Consider the following 20,224-nt stretch of genomic DNA (forward strand, 5'->3'; position numbering starts at 1 on the left):
TGAGAGACTCTCTCTCCAGGCTTTGGACCGAGAGGGACTGAGCTGCCTATACAGGGAAAGGTACCTTGGACAGATCAGTGAGAGGAAAGTCATGGGGAGCCAGGGGAGCCAGAGGACCTGACACAGAGACCCAAGGAGGTACTAGGACTGCAGAATGGGCAACTGGGTAAGAGATAAGCAGCAGCCCGCCCCCCTGCCAATGATGAGTGATGGTAGTTGTTCCCCTGAGGGAAGGTGCTAGATGGAGAAAGAATGGGGGGAACTGAGGCAAGTGGTGGGCTTAGGGGTAAGTGGGTCCCCAGAAGGAGATGGTCCCAGAATGTGGACACTGCCACAGGGCAGTACCCAGGGGAAGGGGCACCACTGATCTCAGTGTAGTGGAGATTGTGAAGTGACAGGTGAGATGAGATGATGACCTGAAGGGGGCACTTCTGGGTAGTGAGAACTAATTACCAGGACTGGCCAGCAGGAGGTGCCATGCAGTGAGATGATCCTCTTACAACGGGGTTTTTGTTTTAACAGTTTGAACTGATTTTTCAATATGCTATTATATTAAATTTGCCCAAATGATATGCAGTTTAATAGCCTATGATCTTCTGAGTATGATTGTTTCTGTGTGGGCATATAGTCTGCTATTTTTAAATGTATCAGAAAATATAAAAATATAAAAACCAATAGACAAATCAATTACATTTACAAACTTGATTCAGGCTTCTTCAAATATTGAGCTGTTTATGATGCATCCAAGTAAAGACATACAAAGAAATAGCCAAATGAAAAGAAAAAGGTAAATATTAAAATGATGTAACAGGAACGAAGGGTCCTGTGGCACCTTATAGACTAACAGAAAAGTTTTGAGCATGAGCTTTCGTGAGCACAGACTCACTTCATCTGTGAGTCTGTGCTCACGAAAGCTCATGCTCAAAACTTTTCTGTTGGTGCCACAGGACCCTTCGTTGCTGTTACAGATCCAGACTAACACGGCTACCCCTCCGATAATTAAAATGATGGTCAACAGAAATATTAATTTTGTCATTCTTTGTTTGGATCCTGATGTGTTTATTGTTGCTCGATTGATGTGCTGAAATATGGTTGTAACAATTGCTTAAAGTTAAAAATTTGGATGGACCATTAAATAGTTCACATAATTTTATACATATAGAATTATTATACATATGATTATTCTACAGATACTATATAATTCTTGTCTACTTTTTAAAAAAGTCTGTCTCTCTCTTTTGTACTTTACCAAGTTATTTATTTTCAGCTTTTAGAGAAAAAATTAACTTCTGTAAATCTGGCTTGCTTGTAGTTAGAGGATGAACATAGTAGATTTAGTACAGCTGCAGAATTAATATTCACAGCTCCCATGCAGCCGTTTTCCCATATGCTAAATAAAAATGCTACACAGTTTCTCACTCTCGCTCTAAAGCCTCTGTATTAGGGAGTTTAACTGATTTTATGCCTTCAACTTGGTTAATGTTTTCATTTATATACAATATAGTTTTGCACAACCTCAGACAAACAATGTATTGCAAAATAATTTACAGTAAAACCATCCTAAACTCGTACAAAGTATTGATTGAGTATTAATTTTCAAATTCTGAAAGTCAACAGATTCCAAATCTGCAAATAAACTGGCCAAATTAAAGAGATAACTGACAAAAAAATTATTCACCAGAGAGTTGGTTGTGTCATATATATGTTTTTTAGATAGTTACAAGAAAAATATCTTGGAGGAAGATTCTGTACATTATAAAATTAGCAACATAAATATAATATAATACCCTGAGAAATAGACCATTTCAATAAAATGGTGAAGAAAACCACCCAAGAATCTGAATAATTGTCTTGACATTCTGTTGTCATAATTCATTGAACAGAAAACAATATGGGTGTGTCTACACGTGCACAGTATTTTCAAAAGACTGACCCTCTTTCAAAAGAGTGAAGGGAGCGTCTACACGTGCCATGCACTTTTTCAATGTGAAATGGAAGGAACGTAGCCCAGATGTTGAAAGCTGGACCCCGATCCTGCATGGGAAAAGCACCACCCATTGAAAAACAACATCGAAAGAAGGCATGTGTAGACATGCCACGGCCCACTCTTTTGAAAGAGGAGTCCTCCACGACGGCGCCCAGTCCGAGCGCGGAGACACCCTGCCCCACCAAGTGGAGCTCTATGACCTACATGTCTGGCTGCTCTTAAAGCCGCACGGACCCAGAAACCCTGTGGCAGGAAGCTGAGAGCAGGCAAGCTGTGAAAGCACAAGCTCCAGGCAGCACGCCCTCGCAGCTGCACTCAACAACACAGACAGGCACATGGCCAGCGCCTGGCAGTCTCCCGAGCCCTAGGGTCCCCCCTCACAGCCCCCACAGGGCTCCCAGGGGTCTGTCCCCAAAAAAAAGAAAAGGGCCCCCTCCTGGATGGACCGTGAACTGAGAGACCTCCTGGGCCTCTGGAGGGAAGAGGAGGTCCTTCGGGAGATGGGGGTAAAGCAGAGGAACGCCGCTGCCTTTGCCCGCCTTGCCCAGGGACTGACCAGCCAAGGTCACCCGGGGCAGATCACGGAGCAAGTCCGGAGCAAAGTTAAAGAGCTCTGGCAGGGCTATGCCCGGGTCCGGGACGAGGCTGGGGGCTCGGGCAGGCCCTTCTACCTGCCCCTACTATAGGGAGCTCCATAGCATCCTGGAGCCCCAGTAGACAGCTCCCTACCAAAAGTGGTTCTGGACAGCTCGGCAGACCAGCCCAAGTTGGAGCAGCTGCAGGAGCCAGGACCAGCCAACCCGAGCCAGGGGGCAGACACCATCCGGGACTGGTCTAGCAAGGAGGGCGACCTCGTCATCGACATCCCCTCGTGATTGTCCAGCTGGGTCACAGGGAGCTGGGCGTCCCTGGAGATCCTCGAGGTCCCCCCAGTAAGTGCACGGCAGGGCCAGCATGATTGCGGGCAGGGCAGGGCAGGGGTGGCACCCCTGACAGTGGCCTGGAGGCCCAAGGCCACACAGCCTGGAACATGCCCTCTGCACCTGCCAGCGCCACCCAGCACCTAGTCCCATGGATAGTTCCAGGCACCCAGTTGCCCAGTGGGACGCCTGTGCCAGCCCACACCCAGGGATGGTTCCACCCGGGGGGAAGCCCATGTGCACTAGACGCCATGGGGTGCCATGTCCACCATGGCCAGGCCCTAGGCGGGTTGTGGGAGGCGAGGCCTCAGGGGGACAGGGTCCCAGGAGGAATGGGGACGAGGTCATGCTTGGAGATTGACATGCTATCCATCACTCCTTGCAGGTGCAACAAGTGAGGGCCCACGCAGTCCATCAGCGTTGGTGGTCCCCAAGAGCCCCCCGGAGGCATCGGACTGGGGCCGGGCACCCTCAGCAGCAGCGTTACGCCGGTTGCGCAGCTGGAGGTCACAGCAGTGCCCAGTGGATGACCCCGCCAACCTCCCCCAGGCAGAGCTTATGGAGCACTGTCTCTGGCTGGAGGAGTCCGACCTGGCGTGGTGAAGGGAGGCCTGGGACAGGCTTATGTCCTGCCTGGATGCCATCCATGGGACTTTGCAGGAGCACGTGGGCAATGTGGCCTGACCCCTGGCCTTCTTCAACCCCCCCCAGCTGCCCAATCCCCAAGCCCCCCGCAGGACCCTCCCCCCGAAAGGTCCCACCCAGGGTCCCCTGCCCAACCCACACCCCCCCAGAGTCCTCCACCCCAATTCACACAGATGCCACCCCTGCCGTCCCACCACGCCCATACCTTCCAGTGCTCCCCGCCCCGTCCCAGCCCCGCCATGGAACCCACTCCTGTGGGGGGAGGGGATCTCGGGACCAGCATGGCTCTCGGCCCACAACCCCCTTGCCCAAGTGACCCTCCCAAATCTGTCCCCCTCTCCACCCCTTTCCGAATTCAGGCCCCCTCTCCCAGTTCTAGCCCCTGCTCCATACCCCCCCACGCACATTGTACATAGTTGTTGAACTTTTACACCACAGTTTTTTACACTTTATTATTGATAAAGGTTTATATTGTGCACCACTTCCCATGCCCCGTGGGCGGGAGGCACGGTACGGTGGTGGTGGCGGTGCATGTGATGGGGAGGGTGGATGTATGGGAGGAGGGGGAGGTGTGGGCATCAAGGTGCTCAGTGCGGCCCGAGGGTGAGACTTGCACGAAGGGCCTCTCGGATCCGGACACTGTCGCAGTTCTCCTGGCAGCTGGCGACAGCAGCCAGCTGCTCAAACCCCATGGTGGCCTCAGCTGCCCACCTCTGGATGTAGGCATCCCCCTTGGCCTCCACAATGTTGTGGAGGATGCAGCAGGTGCACACCACTTGTGGGACATTGTGCATCCCCCACCTCGAGGCGGGCAAGAAGGCACGGCCACCACCCCTTGAGGCGCCCAAAGGCCCACTCGACCACGTGCTGGGCCTGATTGAGGTGGGCATTGAAGGCCTCCCTGCTGGGGTCAAGGTGGCCAGTATAGGGCCGCATCAGCCACAGCAGTAGGGGGTATGCTGCATCTGCAACTATGCATAGCAGCATGGTGGTGTCCCCAGTTGGCATTTCCTGCTGCGGCATGAAGGTGCCGGCCTCCATACGCTGACACAGGCCAGAATTGCGGAAGACCCTGGTGTCATGGGTTCAGCCCGACCAGCCCACGTAGATGTCCATGAACCGGCCTTTGTGGTCCACCAGGGCCTGGAGGACCACAGAGTGGTAGCCCTTCTGGTTGATATAGCGGCCAGCACTGTGTGGTGGAGTGCAGATGGCGATGTGCATCCTGTCCAGGGCAACAACGCAGTTTGGGCACCCCAATGAAGAGAAACCCTCGACTATGGAGTCCAGATCCCCAACGCAGACGACCTGGTGCAGAAGCTTGGCATTCAGGGCACGGACAACCTGCAAGGAGGGAGGCTGTGCACTCTTGTGAGGGTGTGGCAGGATGTTCCCAGCTGGCGACCCTCTCCTGCCTCCCCCAGCCAGCAACCCCCACTCCCAGCCCCCCCCCGGCCGGCGACCCCTGAGGGGTCCCTGTGTCCATGGGCCCCCTTCCCATTTCCCGTGGTGGGAGTGTGCCCTGGGCCCGGCTTACCTCCATGAGCACTGCTCCAACAGTGGCCTTGCCCATCCCAAACTGGTGACCCACTGAGCGGTAGGAGGCCGGGGTGGCCAGTTTCCACACCGCAATGGCGACGCGCTTCTCGAGGGGGAGCGCAGGCCGCATGGTGGGGTCCTGATGCCTCAATGCAGGTGCCAGCCAGTGACACAGTTCCTGGAAGGTGTCCCGGCTCATGCGAAAGTTCCGGAGCTAGGTGACATCATCCCATTGCCCCAGAACCAGTAGCTCCAACCAGTCCGTGCTGCTGGGGTGGCTCCACAGGCGCCAGGATGCAAGGGGGCGGGGTGCAGGCTGGGCGTGCTCCATGTCCCCGAGGGGGGGCTGTTCTGTCTCCCAAGGAGGAGGGGAGTGGCTGCGGCGACTGTGCAGACAATGTGGGCAACAGTGCCCACGATGTCTGCATCCAGTGCGAGGAGCAGGGTGTCGTCGGCCATGGTGCTGCTGTGGTGGGGTCCTGCGTTGGTCTTGGCAGCTCGGCAGGCCTCGGCTAGTGCAGGGCTGGGGAGGTGAAGGGGGGCCCTTTAAAGCGGCAGCTGGCTGCAGGACCCGGAAGGGCTTGGCGGCCATGCGACCCCATCCGTGGCATCTCCGTCTCCCTTCTTTTGAAGAGCACTCGTAGACGTGTGGACACTCTCTTTTGAAATAATGGGACGGGGTCTTTGAAAGAGTGGGTCGGGACTGTGATCCGCCTTTGCCGTGTGGTCATGTTCTTTCGAAAGACGGTATATCGATTTCCGAATTTCGATTTTGCCCTTTCGATGGTGGGCTCCCATGTAGACACAGCCTATCCGAAAACAAACTTCTGTCGACAGATGCTTGTAGTGTAGACATAGCCTTAAGGAATTCTGTCAACAAGGTCTCGACAGAACTCTGCATTTTCCTTGACAGTATTGTCCCTCAGTGGCTATGTGTACGCTAAAACCATCTGTTGACAGAAATTACTGTGGACAGGGAAATCTTGGCAGTACTCTATCAACAGAGTGCATCTATACAGCACTTGCCCTGTCAACAGAGAACTGCCAGAGTGCACTGCCCTCTGGTGCCAGAAAGCGGAATGACAGCTGTGCAAAGAGGGCTGCCCAGGGAAGCAGAAGCTCTCTTTGTAGACAGAAGTGGCTACGCTGCACTTTTGTCGACAGTATTCTGGCCAGCGATTGTTATGCCTCATATTTTTGGCCAGTGCTACACTAGAGAGTACACTAGAGAATACCAATATCTCTCATTAAAGCTGATTCTAATGTTCATGACTGTTGGTCAGTTATCCCGAACACATGGCTCGCTTCTACATGGGCAGCTTCTGTTGACAAAACTTGCAGAGCATTTACATGGTTAATGTGCTCTGTTGACATTTTGTCGACAAAACTCATCTGTTCAGTCGGGAGTGTTATCCTTGTTCCTGATCAGATTTTTTGTCAACAAAGTGCTGGCGTAGCCACTTCTGTCAACAGAGAGGGCTTCTGCTTCCCCAGGCAGCCCTGTTTACAGACCTTCTGGTAAGGCATTCTGCAAGAGAGGGCAGGGCAGTCAGGCTGCTCTTTGTTGACAGAGCGGCTTGCTCTTTTGATCTGCTTTTGTGTGCAGATGCTATCTGTTGACAGAGCTACTGCTGAGGTTTCTGTCAACAGTGACTTCTCTGAACAGCGGCTGCCCATGTAGACGTGGCCATAATGTTTGCCAGGTTTGTATTTATACTCCTTATATTACCATGATATAACTCATCACTCTGCAGAGCATTTGTGACAACTTTGGATATGAAAATAATTCCAGAAAATCACAGTTTGTTTTGATCACACTGTGAAGTCAGGCATAACTGCTCCTCAAGTGAATTAAATTATATACTGAGTATTTTACCAGCAAGCAGATGGCAACTGTGATAATAAATGTTTGTTTGGGACATCTAGATTTGCTACTGGAAAGGGAAAGAATTGAGAAGTGTGATGAAAAGGGAGGAAAAGAAGTAATAATGAAGAGTGATCAAGCAAGCTTGGTTAGTTAGGCTTTTCTTATTCTTAATGTTCATTTTGGAGAAAGAATAGTTGCATAAGATTGAATTTAATTTCACATTGCAAGGCTGATAGAATAAAATATATTTATGAGATGATGGAGTTCCCAACTGTAATATAAGCTTTCAATTAGTATTACTCCTGTTGATCTATACCATCCAACTGACTTTAATTTAACTCCTTGCAATTTGGAAAAATATGTGCAAAGATAAAATTTAAAAATAGCTTTAACTGTTTACTTCCAGACATTCTAACTTCTTTTTATTTAAAGATATGGAAGTTTTGGGAAAAAAAATACACCATTGTTTTTTTCCTGTTAGCTGGACCCTAACAAAACATCCCCTCTGTCTTCACTCTTCTAATTACATTTGAGCTTCAGAAATTATATTTAGACCTCTGCAAATCTGTGGGTATCCACTGCTCATTTTTGCAGATACAAATTTTGGGAAGCTAAACATAGGAGGGTTTGGAAGGATGCCAACCAAGACACCAACAGCTCTGACACAATGGACATTAAATCAGTATCTAGTCATTCCCTGCTGCACTACTATCCTACTTCAATTGTTAGCATGCACACAGGAAAGTATGTGGAGTTTCAGCCATAATTACTCTGGCTGCTTGAAATGCATGCTGCACTGTGCAAATCAGTCCTATAACCTTATGTTGATCGAATTTAAAGGATGAGGTTAACTCTTGTTTGCTAATATGCATTAATAAATACTTTTAAAGGCCTAATTTAGACAAGACACACCATGCTTTTTAACATTTGTTGAATTAATTGAAGTAAAACTGAAGTAGGATCCTTAGGAGTGCCCTAATCTTTAAACTTGACTAGTGAAGTATGTGTTAGAAGCACAAGGGGGTGTGGAGTCTCGGAGGAAGAGTCGCGGGAGGATGTGGTTGTGAGCTGGGGCATGGAACTGTGGTGCAGGGGTTTGGATTGTGACTAGGACAGGAGCAGGTTGTGACTTGGGATAGGGGCTTGGCGTCCAGGGTCTGGGAGGGGATATGAGTGCAGGAGGAGGGGCAGAGGGTTTTGGTTATGTGGGGTAGTAGGCCAGGAGTAGGCAGGTGGGGGGAAGGGTGAGCCTGGGGTGCCAGAGGTAGGCTCTGGCCACCTGACTCGGCCTGCAGCCCAGCTGATTTCTCAGGGTATGTCTACACTTACCAGGTCAAAGCACTGATGTCCTGGAGTTCAATTTTGTGCATCTGGTAAAGATGCACAAAACCAGTCTCCCTGTGGTCCAGTCGACCCCCAGTACGCCTGCTCTCCCAAGGAGTAAGGGAGATCAATGGGAGAAATGCTCCCATCGTCCTCCCTCGGAGAGGACAGACCTTACATTCGACTGCAGATACTTTTGATTCTAGCTATACAATTGTCATTGCTAGAATGGAGTATTTGCAGTCGGCTGTAAGGTCTAGTGTAGATTAAGCCTCAGGCAAGCCCCCAGCCTGCGTGGCCATGAGCAGCATGCGGACACAGGGCAGGCGGAAAGCCTCCCTGAGGCTCACCGCTGCGTCCACAGGCCAGATCTGGCAGCTTGGCGGGGTCAGATCAGGCCCATGGGCCATATGTTGCCCAGCCCTGATCTAGGCCATCCAGTACCACTGAAACACCATTGTTTTCACTGTCACTGGTCATTGTGTGATCACATGGTCTCCTTTGGACTTAAAGGAACAATACAGTTTAAATATTAAGCAGCAAAGATTTCTTTTGAACTATACTAGAATAAAACTGAGTTACAGCCTCTGGCATTGCATTGTAAGGCTGCTGATATGAGAGCTTTTACCCTGGCATTGCCAAGAAAAAATTAACTAAATTGTACTTGCTAAGTTTTGATTCCCGTCTGCACTTTTTAAATGATAAATTCACCCACCCCTTATGGCTGTCAAAACATTGCAAAAGGCAAAATGGATACAGCCTGTTTTTGTTCAATATCTGATTTTTAGTATAATGGAATTGAAAGTTGTGTGCTTTTTTCTCACATGCTGTTTAATCATGCCAAGTTAGCTTAAGTTGTCCTGTTGATTTTATAAGTTCATTAAACTTTTAGTTAAGTTGAATTTTACCATTGAAGAATAAAATAAATCAGTAGTAGATACATTGGTTTGTATAGAATTGCTTATTTTAAAAGGCATTTGAACTTTAATTTTACCGGGGGGAAAACAATTGGTTATCAGAAATGGATTTTATGGCTATTGTGCTAAACTTTCACATCACGATTAGCATATTCCAAAGTTAGATTAATACTGTGTTTGACTATAAATAGACAAATTCAAACATGAAAACCATCTCTCCAACTCTTTAAATATTCTTACTCCTTCTCGTTGAATGTTAAAAGTTAATGAGAACTCCTTTTTTTTCTAAAATACACTGCACAGATCTTAATATTTACAACACACACAAAACTTAAAAACAGCTGTTCTGCAGAGAAATAGCTATTAACATACACTTAACTGCTGAGAACTGTCAAGAAGAGTCAAAATCTCCATCAGTTGCCTCACAGGAGTTAGCTAAGCAATGGTGATTTCATGAAGAGGTGAGGAGGCATTTTTTAGCTCTTTTGGCTATCAAGAATTCATAATTTCTTTCTGTTCAAACACAAGTTTAAAGTGACAAATAGCCTTGATTATTTAATCTATTAATTCAAAACACATTGTTCAGAAATAATTACATCTATGGCTTGTTAGTTTTGGAAGTTGCTGTTGCTATTGTTCGGTACATTTTATTAACGTGCAGAAAGAAAGTTCTCAGTAAACATTTTAATATTGCTCTCATATTCTTTACTGATCTCGTACTATCAGCTTCTCATTATTTTTTCTATTTGTTTTGATTGATAAAATATAAATTATTCCTTTCTTTTCTTTTTTAAGTCGGTTTTCGTCACATGGCATCATCTGTCACTGGTAATGGATGCACTTAAATTGTAGTGTCATGTTAATTTTTACTCAATGGTTAGAAGCAAAGATCTAGTCTTGTACAGAAGAAGTCAGTGAAGTATAATATTTTTGGGTAGAACAACTTGAGACATTTCTCCTTTTCATAATGCTTCATTCTATGTTTAGTTTACTTTTTGTTAATTTTAATTTAATTAATCTGGATGAAGCTGCTAAAAATGATCCATGAAACGAATCTTGTAATTGAAGCACAGAGTGCTACATTAGATGTTGAGAGACATAACATTAAACAACTTCTTCAAGATTTTCTAAAGATTTGTGATCAATGGGATGCAATCCTTTCTGAGTCCAAATTACTAGCACAGGGAACTGACATTTTCATCTGAGTTTTCCACACAATGCAGCCTAACATCCCCTGCAGCCCCCAACCCTTTGTTCTCACCCATCTGCTCCCCAGCCAGTGCTTAGTTCTTCATGACCATCTCTCCCTCCTCCAACCATGCCCCCCGACAGACCCTGCTATGCCTGCCCCCAGCCACTAATCTTATTGTCAGTGTCTTCATTTTATTTAATATTTTGTGTATTTATTCACAAATAAAATCACAATATATTTATATAAATTTTATATCAATAAATGTATGTCCATGTTTGCAATCACACAAATGATGCTTATGCAAAATCTAAAACTTACAAAATATCTCAAATTTTCACAGAAGCCTGTTCTATTTGATTGAGCATTATCTTTACTTGTTTTTATTTCAACAAAACAAGTTATGTGTCATAAAATAATTAAAAAGTACCTTAAACTTATATTGAGATTAAAAATTATTATATATACGAGCAAATAACAATTTTACCCGTCAAATTTTGTGAAGTATTAGTAACATTTTAAGACAATAAAATGCATATTAATATTCACAATTAAAATTATTATATTATATTATATTCAAACAAGACCTGAAAAGCATATGATTATAACTATTATTGTCTAAAACATAATCTATAATAATAAATAGTTAGGACTTTCCAAAAGAAGTACATTTTCTTTGGTGGACCTAAAAGCTATCAGTTTTTGTTTGTGCAGCCCTCAGTGGGCTTTGAGTTTGATGTACGTGTTCAGTAAAGAACTACCATTATTCTACAATGGCACAAGAGCGTTTGAATGGGCTTGCAAAGCTTAACATTAACAGGTGATGTTGCATGTAAATTAGATTTTTGTTCAATTATGAACAAGTTTGCACACAACAAAATCAGAAAAGCATTCCTAAAATGAAGAATTTTTCATGGCAATGGAAACTCACAATTTGTTACATTTTAATATACATGCTATTAGTTTAATGACTTAATTGTTAATAAATAAATGTCTCAAGGGTTAATTTTCCTATGATGTTTTAGTATAACCCTGTGGATGAGCAGTTAGATACTTTGGGGGGTTCTGGGGCTGGGCTGGGGCCTCTAAACTCAAAGTGGCCCTGGCCTCTGTCATTCTGACAGATCCTGATCAGTGTACTTTTAATTCAAATATTTGGCCTGAATGCTGTTTATGTTCCAGATCCAAGTGAACAGAGACCAGGAAAAGTAACAGGTCACCATGGTCAGATCTTGGAGATTAATACATATTCACAGTTAGGCTGGACTGCTGTACCTCTTTTTTGAAAGGTAAAGTGAAAAATATGTCTCTATAAATTGTTATGAAATAGGGGCTAGTAGTTTAACCTATTTTCTTTGGCCCTGCAAATGTCTTCAGAAATTGATGGTGACAACAATTACAGATGTATGAAGTTCAGAAGTATGAAAAAAACCTATCCAACTGCTATGTGAGGGGAAAATGACAGGGAGTAAAAGTGAACTTGTAGTTCAGACATTAGACTAGGACTTTAAAGATATGGGTTTGATGCCCACCACTGCCACACTTTATGCCTTTCAGCTAATTAAGTATAGTGTTATCTCAAAGGGTGTTCTGACTTGCCAGACCAGCACTGACCTTTGTAAACCCAAATCCACTGGACTTTCTTGATTTATGTGGTTGTTGAAGAATGGAGAAATTTTACAACCTGTGGAGGAATTAAAGTTACCTCAGAGAAATCATTGATCTGGTTCTTTGTATTGCTGCAATGGCATTGTTGAATTCCTGATTTCCATTAGCCTCTCATGAAGCTTAGGTTTTAACTTAAACTCTTCAGATTTTCAGTGAGATGGTTATATTATTCATTAGTAGTTTTAGCCAACGACAGGGAAAATTGCTAAATGTATAAATTAATGGATTTTTAAAACTATTAAAATTGCAAAAAATTGGGCTTTTGTCACAAGAAAACATTAATAACTAGATGAACTAGCTGTAGATTTTAAAACTGTGATTACATTGCCAAGTGCATCTCCCACTTCTAAATTAGGATGGTAATATACCAGCTAGCAGCAGGAGATGCTAACCTTGAGATCCATTTGAGTAGTTTTGTAGATTGAGAGTTGTGTAGAGCACAGCATGTCTGTATCCTCTTTGGAACACTTATATATGTGCTGAATAATGAGATTCTAAAGCCTGAATGTGTTTTCTGTAACTTGTGAACGACTGACATTTGTATAGACCCAAAAGCTTTCTTTGTAGAAGGCTCTCTTAAAATAATTCCTCATCATTGTATGACACATACATTTTTATATGTTTTGGTATGCATAACCAACCATTCTGTATATTCAAACTATCTTTGTTTGAGAAGTGAAAATATCTTTACTAGGTTGCAGAGCAGTTAATACATTTCAGGAAAGCATGAACCCCTACTCTGTTTTTGGTAAGATGACTACTGGGCATATGTACAGATCAAAATATCCACTTTTGAGGAATAAGTAAGTTACTGAGAGACCAAAAGACATGTATTTATTGGTCTGGCTGCTACTCTTTGGAGCTCAAAATGCCAAATGGTCACCTGACGAGAGAATTACTTCCCAGATGAAACTGAAAAATTTGAGTGAATACAGTACAAAAAAAAAAGGTGCAACCATTAGTGTTTGCCTGAAGCAAATAAGGTGGGATCCCCTAAACCAGGGATGAGCAAACTTTTGGTTGGGCCCCACAAGCCTTTCAGCATGTGTAACAAAGTAAATCTGTAGAATGTAAAATCTTTATTAATCAAGATTTAGATGTGAATACATAGATATAAAAACAGTAACATAGTTAACGTTTTTTAATGAGACCTATGAGCCTGAGACCCAGCAGCTGATTGTGCTGCACCCTATCTTATGAAATTTCGTGCTCCATTGAGGGGGCCCAACCCCCCACTTTGTGCAACCCTGCCCTAAACTACTCCTCTTGAATATTTACCCATTTCTTGAAATGGGTCAAGTTTTTCCTTTGAACTGGTGCCATAGAGTTTTATATTTTTCATATAAAAATTATCTTCTGTGTACATCCTGAATGAAAGTTGTACGTATACGAATGGTGCTGTTAATGCAGATAAAAGACGGTAGTCAAACAAAGTTTTAGTTTTCATTCTAGGTGATTAGTCTCCACATCTAAGCTGGGGACATCATAACACATCTTCTCTCCAGTTATGAATACAAGTGCATGTTCTTTGTTCCTCATTCCTTTCTTACTGCTCCTCCGTTTTTAGAACGAACCACCAGATAAGTTCAAAACAAAAAGCAGTAAAGTAGCACTAGAAGAAGAATTTTACTAAGTTATGGAGTGAAATGTGTAATGATGATGACACTATTATAGCTTACAAGCACTGACTATCCAAAGCAGCAAAAAACTTTAGTATCTGGAAATATAGCATGATTGACGCTAATAAAAAACTATATTTTTAACTCTGGCATTGTGTCTGTATGCCTTTAAGGACCAGAGTCATTGAAATCTACAACAAAATTGATTAGATAAAGGCATTAAAATGTAAATGCCTGCGGGGCTTCCAGGGGTTCTAATCTGAAATAGGCTCTATTGTGTGTTGACATGCTATTCTGGAATACATTTTGCTTATTCTGGGGCTTCTCTGTAGTGTGATGCATTATTCTGAAATAGTTTATTTTGGAATAATAACTCAAAAATAACCTAGTAACAGAGAGGAAGCCATGCTAGTCTATATACTATCAAAGCAAAAAAGCAGTCAAGTAGCACTTAAAGACTAACAAAATAATTTGTTAGGTGAGCGTTCGTGGGACAGACTCACTTCTTCAGACCATAGCCATACCAGAACAGAGTCTGCCATAGAGATGCCTGCCAACATCCCTATCTGCTGATGGGAATAAGGGGATTTCGAAGTTGCCAGAGTCATTTCGAATAGGAGCCCTGTCTGGATGAGCTGTGCGGTGACGAGCTGCAGCAATTTCGAAGTGCTGCAGCTGCTTGCATGCTAATGAGGTGCTGAATATGTATTTTAGTGCTTCATTAGTAAACTTCAAAATGGCCATTTGCATGGCCATTTCAAAGTTTTGGGCTAGTGTAGACACAGCCAAGGTATTGCATTTCAGCTTGAAGAGTGAGAAACTGAATGGGGGGATACGTAATCTAGGTCTTCATCTTGATAATGCATAACACTTGGGTACCTAGCTTTATTCCTTTTCTGTTTGTTCTGTATTTATTACCACTATTTTGGAGAGAAAGCTGCATCTAAAAAATGATGCTGGATTCTTCAAGGTCTTAGACTAGATTCTGGTACTGGCCCAGGGCAAGCAAGCAGAAGGTAAAGAGGAAAGAAATTTCTGTTTAGGAGGTTAAAACAATAACAGCCTCCAAACCAAAGTTTTTAAAAGAAAATATGCAGCATTAGAGTTGGTTCATCTTCCTTCCAGCTGGAAACGAGATGTTGTAATGGATAGTCACAAGCTGTTACACTTTGAGGGGCTGAAAGAAAAGGCAGGGAGAAAGCCTGAAGTTATTCTACGAGTTGTGTTTTTTTGCAGGATAAAGTTAAACCAACAACATAAAAAATTGATTTTATAAAATGTCATAATAAGGCTGTCTGCTGTAATTGTGATTTTCTTTTGGTTATCAAATATTTGTGCATTTTATTAAGTTTTGGATTTTTGTCGATGTTTTCAAACATTACGAAACATGTACAATGAGTAGTAAATTAATTTGCATAAAATTGACTGCAAAGGGCAATTAGTCCTTCATTAATATGCAAATCTGGTCCAGTGGAAATTCGTCTATATATGAGGCTTAAATATGCAAGTCTGTCTTGCTGTGCTAAAAACCCAGATGCTTTTATTTACTTGGAAATTGAGGGATTTGGTTAATGATGTTGTTGACAGGAAAACTTGAATAAATTTGATCCCTGTCTTTCCTACTACCCGAGAACCATGGAAGAAAATTCCCAAGTAAAATATCATTTTATTTGGTAACTTCCTATTACCAATCTTGTAACAAAATGTCAAATACAAAGTAATAGAGTTGGATTTCTTAATGTAGTTAGCTTGAGATTTAAAATGTTTCCAATGATAAAGCAATTTTTCTTACACTTTGGTTTTTCAGAGAGCAAAGACATCTGGATAGCTATGAACAGCATAGTAGGCATCCTTCAGTCTGCATAGACTATGGATCGCGCCCTTTAAAATTTCAATTGAGGACTTAATTTACAGCGTCTATTGTGACTATGAAGACCCACACGAGAGTGACAGTCCTTGCTGCATCTCTTGCAGATGTAGTGGGTGTCTGGCAAGTCCTTATTGTGCTTTCTGTGCGCTTGCTTCTCCTCTGCTAGCTGTCTGATCTTCATCTCGCCCTTCTGAGGGCCCTTGTGTAACCCCTGCCTCCATCTGCTGCGGTCATCTGCTAGTTCTTCCCAGTTGTCCAGCTCGATGTCTACCTCTCTGAGGTCTCTCTTGCAGACATCTTTGTAGCGCAACTGGGGGCATCCGGGAGGTCTTTTGCCAGAGGCTAGCTCACCATACAGGATGTCTTTTGGAATCCTTCCATCATTCATCCTGTGGACGTGGCCAAGCCAGCGGAGTCGACGCTGCCTGAGGAGGGTGTGCATGGTTGGGATTCCAGCTTGCTCGAGGACGGCGGTGTTGGTCACTCTGTCCTTCCGTGATATTCCAAGGATGCGCCTGAGGCAGCGCAAGTGGAAGATGTTCAGCCTCTTTTCCTGGCGGGCATACAGGGTCCAAGTCTCGCTGCCATAAAGGAGGGTGCTGAGGATGCAGGCTCTGTAGACTTGCATTTTGGTGTGAGTGTACAGCTTTTTGTTATTCCACACTCTCTTGCTGAGTCTGGACAGAGTTGTGGCTGCTTTTCCAATCCTCCTATTTAGCTCAGTGTCCAACGACAGGGTGTCAGTGATGGTGGACCCGAGGTAAACGAACTCGTGGACGACCTCTAACGTATAGTTGTCAATGCTGATTGATGAGGATTCAGCAACATCCTGACCAAGTACGTTTGTCTTCTTTAGGCTGATGGTAAGCCCAAAGTCCTTGCACGCTTTGGAGAACTGATCCAGCAGTTTTTGAAGCTGGTCTTCTGTGTGAGACACTACAGCAGCATCGTCTGCGAACAGCATGTCTCTGATGAGGACTTCTCGCACCTTAGACTTAGCTTTCAGCCTTGCAAGGTTAAACAGTTTCCCATCAGGTCTTGTGTGCAGCAAGATGCCCTCTATTGAAGATCCAAAGGCATGCTTCAGGCGGAGTGCGAAGAAGATCCCAAACAATGTTGGAGCAAGCACGCATCCTTGTTTGATGCCGCTCCTGATTCTGAAAGCATCCGATAATGCGCCGTCCTCTTGGATGGTTCCTCTCATGTCTTCGTGGAACGACTGGATCATCTTGAGTAACCGTGGAGGACAACCTATCTTGTGGAGCAGTTTGAACAGACCATCCCTGCTGACCAAGTCAAAGGCCTTGGTCAGGTCGATGAAGGCTATGTAGAGTGGCTTCTTCTGCTCCCTGCTCTTCTCCTGCAGCTGCCTTAGAGAGAAGACCATGTCAACGGTAGACCTCTCTGTGTGGAATCCGCACTGCGATTTGGGGTACAACCTCTCAGCAATCTTCTGGAGTCTGCCAAGGATGACGCGAGCGAACAGTTTACCAGTGACACTTAGGAGGGAGATTCCACGGTAGTTGTTGCAGTCGCTTCTGTCTCCTTTGTTCTTATACAACGTTACAATGTTAGCGTCGCGCATATCCTGTGGAACCTCACCCTCTTTCCAGCACAGGCACAGTAGCCCATGTAGGGGTTCTAGGAGTGTATCTGCGGCACATTTGATTACCTCTGGTGGTATACCATACTGGCCAGGGGCCTTTCCTGCTGCAATGCTGTCGATGGCTCTCTTCAGTTCATCCACAGTCGGTTCTTGATCCAGTTCGTCCATTACTGGTAGGAGCTCAACGGCATTGACGGCTGCATCAACCACAACGTTCTCGCGTGAGTACAGCTCGGAGTAGTGCTCAACCCAGCGCTCCATCTGTTTGGCTTTGTCAGCAATGACTTCACCAGATTTGGATTTCAGAGGTGCCATCTTGTTCTGGGTGGGTCCTAATGCCATCCTCATACCCTCGTACATTGCTCTGAGATTACCAAAGTCGGCACAGGTCTGGATGCTGCTGCATAGCTGGAGCCAGTGGTTGTTGGCACAGCTCCTGGCTGTCTGCTGTACTGTTCTTCTGGCCTCTCTAAGTGCTTCCTGGGTACTTTGGCTCGGTGAGCGTTTGTACTCCAGGAGTGCAGCGTGCTTCTTTTCAATGACTGGAATCATCTCATCGGCGTTAGCTTCGAACCAGTCGTTGTGTTTCTAGCTCTTCTTCCAAACACCGACAAGGCCGTGTTGTAAACTGTATCCCTCAGATGTTGCCATTTGGATGTCGCATCGGCATGCTGCCTGAAGATTTAATATTGTGAAGTTAAATCAATTGCTTGTTTGATTTGGAGAGAATATAAAAGTCTTGGAATTAAAAAGCAGGAGCTTTGGAAATGGCTGTCGTCATTTAACAATGCTCATTGTGTTAAATTATTCTTTTGTTAGTTTTCACAAAAAAAACTTCTGTAGTGATCAGAGAGCTAATGTACTAAACATCAGTGTAAACAGAGTAGCATCTGAGGCTAAAATCAGAAAAGAACAAGTAAAAATTACAAGTTAGATGTCTTCAAGTCGCTAGAGCCTAAAGAAATACCTCTAAATACCCTAAAGAATATTCCAAATACCCTTGCCTAAAGAATACTTAAAGAACTGGCTGAAGAGATCTTTGAGCTATTAGCAGTTATCTCTGAGAACTTGTGAAGGATCAGAAAGACCCCAGAGGACTGATAATGGGCAAGTATAATACTTGTATATAAAAAGGATAATAAGGACAACCCAGGGAGTCATAGAATGGTCAATATCGCTTCAGTACTCAGAAAGATAGTGGAGCAAATAATCAAGCAATCCATTTGTTAGACTATGTCTAGACCAGAACGTTTTGTCAACAAAACCTGGGGAGTGTCCAGATTTCCAAGCACATTCTGTCGACAGTAAGTCAACAGAATGTAGCGCTTTTGTCACCAGCTGTAACCCTCTTCCTGTAAGGAAGAACACTTCTGTTCACAGAGATCTGTCAACAAAACATGGGTCTGGATGTTCTGGGGGGCTTTCTGTTGAGAGAAAAGGACTCTAGGGTGCTGCACAGCTGCCCTGGGGGGACACCCTGTTCACAGCAATCAGCGCTCTATGGTCCCTGCCTCTGGCCCCTCTTAAAGCACAGGGAGCCCGGGAAACCCTGTGACAGGAAGCTGAGAGCGTGCAAGTGGCACAGCAACACACAGCTGTGTCCCACGTCCTCACAGCCTCTCCTGAGCAGCCAGTGTGCCCTATGACTGAGCAGCAGGCAGCCCATGACCCCCCCGAGGGGTCCCAGGAGCCACTTCAGGGCAGCAAGAGGAGGAGACCCTCCAATTCCCCAAGACGAAGTACCACAATGCCTTGAACTGTGGAGCAGGTGCACATCAAGGTGAAGGAGCTTCACCAGGACTATGTCTGGGCCTGGGGCACTGCATGACGCTCCAGGGCAGGACCTGCAACCTGGCCCGATTACCAGGAGCTGCATACCATCCTTTGGGGTGGTGGGGGGGCACATCCCTGCTGTGCCACAGCATGGACGTGGTGCTTGAGGCCCCCCACCACAGCGGGGAGCCCTCAGAGAAGGAGGAGGCCTCTGATCCCCAACCCTTGCTGGAGCCAGACACCTGATTGGAGGCCAGTAGCAGCCTCATAATTGTCCTGGAGCTGGTACCTGCCCGCCATGCCACCTCCCAGGCATTTTCAGAGCTGGGTGAGGGTTCCTTTAGTGAGTACCCTGTATGTCACACGCCCCAGGGCATGGGAGGCGGGTGCAGATGGGTATGCAATGCGTGTCACGTGGTTGGCTTGGACAGGATCTCATGCTCTGGTCCGGGTATGTGGAACTATGTGCAAGGTAGTGTGCACCACCTGGACCCAGCAGACAGCCTCCAGGAATGAGCACCAGCCTGCTGCCAGCCTGATGGGAGGCTGGGAGAGCCCCGAGACCCACCCTGGCCCTTGAGAGAGCAGACCAAGGGGTCCAAGGAGTGTGCGGCAGAGCCCATTGGGCATGGCTTTACCCCTGGGACATTCCCGACCCTTGGACTGGGGGGTATTGGTCACTACTCATAGTAGGGTACAGGGCTCTAGGGGCTGCACTGTGTGACTTACTCACCGTCTCTCCTCCTTGTCTTCCTTACAGCTACACTTACACTGTCTGAGGGCTGGGCCAGCCCTACCTCACCACCAGAGTGAGCCAGCCCCACTTCACCAGCAGGGTGCACCTGCAGCCGGGGGGGCGGCCATTGCAAAATATTACATCTAACTTTCAGCACAGTAGCTTGAAGTGTAAAGATGAATGAAGGACAATTTATGGGGGTGGCAAATAGGCAGTTTATGGTTAATCTTTTTATCTTTGAGGAAGCTGATTTTTTTTTTCTGTATATTTTTCAGGAATTTCTGCCAGTGAAGAACGTTACAACTGAAGGTATAAAGAAAAAGACATTAAAGCTTTTGTCAACTTTTGGCAGTTACTCTTGAGTTTTGGGATGGTCTTTGCTTTGAAAAGAACTACTATGAGCTACATGTAAATTCTACTTTATGGCTACCTCTACAGTTGCCCCCTTCTTCAAAGGGGGCATGGTAGTTAGGCTGATGGAAGATTATTAATGAAGTGCTACAATGAACGTGCAGCACTTCACTAGGCAAATTTTCCTCCATGGCAACTTTGAAGTGTCAAACTT

The 20,224-nt window shown here is 45.2% G+C and overlaps 1 long non-coding RNA gene across 1 annotated transcript in view; it reads left to right on the top strand.

Moving 5' to 3' along the window:
* The window catches only part of LOC142023273 (uncharacterized), a 42,165-nt gene extending 22,156 nt beyond the window's left edge, over window positions 1–20,009 (top strand). The window contains exons 4-5 of the long non-coding RNA XR_012648191.1: window positions 11,570–11,676; window positions 19,935–20,009. This is a non-coding gene — a long non-coding RNA (uncharacterized LOC142023273). The remainder of the gene's footprint in view (window positions 1–11,569; window positions 11,677–19,934) is intronic.
* The last annotated feature ends 215 nt before the right edge of the window (window positions 20,010–20,224 follow it).

Source organism: Carettochelys insculpta, chromosome 19, assembly GCF_033958435.1.
Source record: "Carettochelys insculpta isolate YL-2023 chromosome 19, ASM3395843v1, whole genome shotgun sequence".
Lineage (NCBI taxonomy): Eukaryota > Metazoa > Chordata > Testudines > Carettochelyidae > Carettochelys > Carettochelys insculpta.